The following is a 4,781-nucleotide window of genomic DNA, read 5'->3' as shown; positions in this document are numbered from 1 at the left end:
GGAGTGGGACTGGTGGCTTTATAAGAAGAGGAAGGCAGACCTGAGCAAGCACACTCAGTCCCCTTCCCTGCGGTGCCGTCTGCCATGCTCTGACACAGCACAAGGCACTCGCTAGAAGCTGAGCAGATAGAACAGCTCAACCTCGAACTTCCCAGCCTCCAGAACTGTGAGTATAAATTTCTTTTCTTCATAAATCACCTAGTCTCAGCTACTCAGTTACAGCAACAGATGAACTAAGAGAGATCGCAAATGCCAGTTCACCTGGGCTGTCTCTCAGCCCATTTTCCAGATAGAGAAACTAACACTCTGAATGACGAAGCCCCTCACCCATAAACTCGCAGGTAGTCTGGGGAACACCTGAGACCTGAGCTTGGCTCTGTCTGAATCCAGGGCCTGAGTTCTTATCATCAAACTCCTTTGTGCCCAGAAACGATAGCTCTGGAAGCCCCACACCTGCCAAGACTGGACAATCAGAATCATAGTGAGTAGATGAGGAATTGGTCCTGTGATCCAGGCTAGGACAATCACAGTGAATCTCAGGCTACTTATGGAAGGTATGAGGAAAAGAGGAGATGTCTGAAGCTTCTGGAACCCCTCAGGGACACCACGAAGAAAGGGTGGCCTTGCAAGGAAAAGTGATACAGTAAAAGATAAAACCAAGAGGGACACAGATGGCTGAAGAGATTGTTTCAGACCTGGATCCAGCCTTGTCTGAAGGCCACCCTCTCTGGACTTTATGGTCAACAGATTTCTTTCTTTGCTGAGATGACATGAGGGTGAGTTTCCATCACTCACAACTGAAAGAGATGTCAGAAGCCAGAGACACCCAGGGACCTGCCCAGAGTCACTCAGCATTTTAGCATCAGAGCCATAGTCTCTGTGGGATGCTTCCCGTTTCCCTGCTCAGCCTGGCCTGTCCAAGGAGGGGAGGGCAGAGGGCAAGGGAAGGGCACCAGGCTGCAGTGGGGCTCCTTGGAGATTCCTGGGGCCTGGAGCAGAAGGGCAATGAACTTAGGGCAGACGAGCCACCAGGTGGGGTTGAAGGAGCTGAGCACTCATGCAAGCGGCCCAGGTCCTCCACCAGCTGCCAGTTCTCCTCGTTGTCCTGGACTTGGGCACATGCAAGGCTGACAGCAGGCCTGGCAGGGAGCCTGGAACACTAATGGTGACCACTGCGTCACCCTTCCTGCACTTAAAAAATTCCTCCTCATCAATCCAGACCCAGCTCCAGCAACTCCTCCTGCTGCAGGAAGCCTTCCAGCCTGCCCAAGCAGAAACTTAGTTCTACTCTGAGCTGTCATAGTGCATCTTCCTCTGGTCCATTCCTGACCACATGAAGTTGGGGAGTTCCCCCAGGACAAGGCCTTGAACTGAGAGGCCTCCTGGGGCCCCAGTGGTTCCCAGGACACCAGGGCAGGGAGCAGAGGACAGTGCAGGGAGGAGACACTGGGGTGGGGGCGGGTGAGTACATGCAGGGAAGAGGAAGGTGGCTGAGGGAAAAGAGGGAGGCAGGGACCCAGGTACTGCAGGGGCCAAGCAGGAGCATCGGAGAGGAAGGGCTGGAAGCTCTTGGATGCGCCACGGCACCCACCACCACTAGCTCTGCATGGTACCTGACGCATTCAGGACAGGTCGGATGATGTCGGGGTGGGAAACGTTGATGAGGGGGAGGGTGGGGCCCCGCCAGAACTTAAAGCCCTGGGGGTAGGTGGCCACCAGCTGAGTCACGTCCCTCAAACCCTCCTCTGTGTTCATGACCTGCAAGCAAGACAGGGCCGTCACCTCCTGTGATGGTTAATTTCAGATATCAATGTGACCGGGCTAAGGGTTACCCAGATAGCTGGTAAACATTATTTCTGCGTGTGTCTGTGCGAATTTCCAGAAGAGACGAGGAGTTGAATGGGTAAACTGAGGAAGGAAAATCCGCCCTCCCCGGTGTGGGCAGGCACCATCCAACCCACTGAGGGCCCAGAGAGAACAAAAAGGCGGAGGAGGGGACTTGGCTCTGCCTCCCGGAGCTGGGACTTCCACGTTCTCTGCCCTTGGACATCCGAGCTCCAGCTGCTGACGCCTTCGGACTCGGACCGAGCGACAGCTCCGGCGCCCTGAGTCTCCAGCTTGCAGTCGGCACAGGGTGGGACTTCCCAGCCTCCACAGTCCCCTGAGCCAGTTCTCGTGGTAAATCCCCTCTTCTCTGTGCGGACCTATACCAGATCTGTGTGCCCCGTGGTTCTGTGTTTCTGTGGAACACTGACTAACACGCGTCCCCAGGAGTGGCCACCGCAGATCCCCCGCAGCCTCTGGAGGTGGCGCAGCCTCTGCAGTGAACGGCGTGTGTGGATTCTGCAGAGATGCAGGGGATCTCTGCTTCCTCCTGACCCTTCTCTCCTGGGGTCGTCTCCAGACGCCACAGGTGCGTCCTGGGCAGAGGGAGGGGATGCGATCTCTGCCCACACACGGGCCACTTGGCTCCAGAGGAAGATTTTTTTTGTCCTGGGAGTGGTTCTGGCCTGGGGACAGCCATATGGCGATGTCCCCACAGAGGAGGTTGTGCGCAGCAGTGTGACCTCAGGATGTGTCCCTAAAGCAGGTTTCCACATGCTCTCATGTCCTGGCTGGTGCACGTGGGTTTCAGTTCCTTCCCTGGGGAAGGGTCTGCACCCTGGGGACCGTCCAGCCTCAGCACACCCCAGGGAGCAGAGGGGAGCTCTACCTGTATATGTGGACCATGGCTCCCACCTGTGAGCACCTTCTGCAGATTAGGCTGTGCACCCCCCACTGAGCCTAAGGACACACACATTGCCCCTGCCATTATAAGTGAACAGGCTGAGGCCATGTCACCCACAGGGGAGAGCAGGTCCAAGTCAGAGGGCAAGGTGTGGGGAGAGGGGGTTGGAAATGGCTCCTGAGAGGGGAAGCGAGCGGCCAAGTCTCATGCAGGTTGCACAGCAGGGCCCATTGGGACATCTTAGTGGGGAAGAGCAGGGTAAGAGGAGGGTGCTCTGGAAGGGCAGGGGTGGTACATTGTCCCCACCTGTCTTCTGGCCCAGTGGGGCCCCTGTGTGTTTGGGGTGGGGTGGAGTTTCCCAGCTAATTCCTGTGGGAAGCAGTAGCCCAGAGACACAGGACACGGGCCAGGCAGGGAGCAGACCCTGGACAGTGTCCCTCAAGTCCCGCGGTGGAGAATTGGGAACACCAGGGGTCCCTACTCTGTGCAGCCCTCCCCGGTAGCCCTCACGGTGCACCAGTGTGGGAAGACAGGCAAGAAAAGGGTGCTGAGCGGGCTGGGGTGGGAGGACAAGGAGGGGACAGAGGCCTGGGATGGCACAGCAGAGCAGTGAGGCAGTGAGCAGAGGAGTGAGTGAGCCGCCTCCCTCACTTCTCTGCAGTCCCAGACCCCAGCCCACCTCCACCCCCAGTTCCCTGAGCCCATTCGTGTCCTGGGGAAGTCTACCTGCCCTGACACCGCAGACCTGTCCTGCTGCCACACTCACCAGGCCCAGGTGACCGAAGAACCAGTTCGTTTTGGGAGGCTCTGGGAAACGTCCGAGGCAGCTGTAGGTGTCATAGAAGGCGTAGGTCCAGGCCAGGATGCGGGCCAGGAACCAGGAGGCCCCAACCAGAAGCAGCAGCATCCATGGGGAGGCAGCTACTGGCCCCAGGCCCAGCCAGGACAGGCTCAGCTGTGGCATCCTGCAGGGCAGATGGGTGCAGGAGGAGTTCCTGAGGCCAAAGAGATGGAAGGGGGCTCCAGGGCCAGGGCAGAGGAGAGGGGCGGGAAGGGGAGGGCTCAGAGATGGGTAAACAATGGCTGAGAGCTAAAGTCCACAAAGGCCCAGGCTGAATTGCAGGGAGGCTGCCAGGGCTCAGTTTCCAGGAAACCACCATTCCCAGGGCCACCTCCCTAGAGCTGCCCCAGTGTTGGGCAGGCCCTTCTCCATCCCAGGCTGGGACCCTCCAGGGCCACCACCCCCAGCCTGGCACCTTCTTTCAGGAGCAGCTTGTCCACACAATCTCCTCTTCGCCCTGCTGGGCGGTCTTTGCCCTGGACCCTGATGAAGGAAAGGTTGAGGGAGGCAGGGCGGGGCTGGGCCAGCCAATCCCTGCAGGCAGGGCTGCCTCGTCCCAGCCTGGGCAGGGGACCAAATCATGGGGCGGGGAGGGAGCTGGCTGCGGAGCGATCATCTGGGGATGACACGGCCGAGGCACTGGATCCTGAAGTCTCAGCTCCTCCCGTGTGGAGTAAGGGGGCAAGTCAGGGGTGACCAAAGGGGACCCAGAGCCCCACGGTTTGCACACCAGGTGGAGCTGAAAGTGAGTTCAGGTGCCAGGTGAGCATGGCCAGGACAGGCCTTGCCCCTGATCATCTCCCGAGCTCTTGTAGAGCATCATGCACCATTTCTCGGGGCAGAATTAGGAGGCTTGGAGATTAAAGCACAGAGGCCCCGGCTGCCCAGTCTGGCGGGAGTTCGAATCCTGCCTGGAGGCAGCCCAGGCCCTGGATTGAGACATGACTGCTAGGAACAGAAACAAACAATCCAACCTTGCTGACGATTGTTCCAGTCAGATTCCTGGCATCAGGGGCTCTAGTGGGCATAGATCTTGCCCAGTCCCTGGGTGGACGGGACTGTTTCCGGGAACTTTGTCTGTGGAGCTGGTGCCAGGATGAGGATATGCTTCAGTGTCTTCAGATGGTTCTCTATTGCCAGGTGCACCATGGATGTGGCTTCCCTCAGGCCTTTGGGGGGCCGTCGAATCACTGGGGGGAGGGGGTCCCGGTG

At 58.5% G+C, this 4,781-nt stretch overlaps 1 pseudogene; it reads right to left on the bottom strand.

Moving 5' to 3' along the window:
* Positions 1-3,692, bottom strand: part of LOC105826935 — a 39,044-nt pseudogene extending 35,352 nt beyond the window's left edge.
* Positions 3,693-4,781: the final 1,089 nt, after the last annotated feature.

Source organism: Propithecus coquereli, unplaced genomic scaffold (assembly GCF_000956105.1).
Source record: "Propithecus coquereli isolate 6110/MARCELLA unplaced genomic scaffold, Pcoq_1.0 Scaffold942, whole genome shotgun sequence".
NCBI classification, from domain to species: Eukaryota; Metazoa; Chordata; class Mammalia; order Primates; family Indriidae; genus Propithecus; species Propithecus coquereli.
Note: the sequence above shows the minus strand (reverse complement) of the source record. Positions and strands in the feature narration are given on the sequence as shown.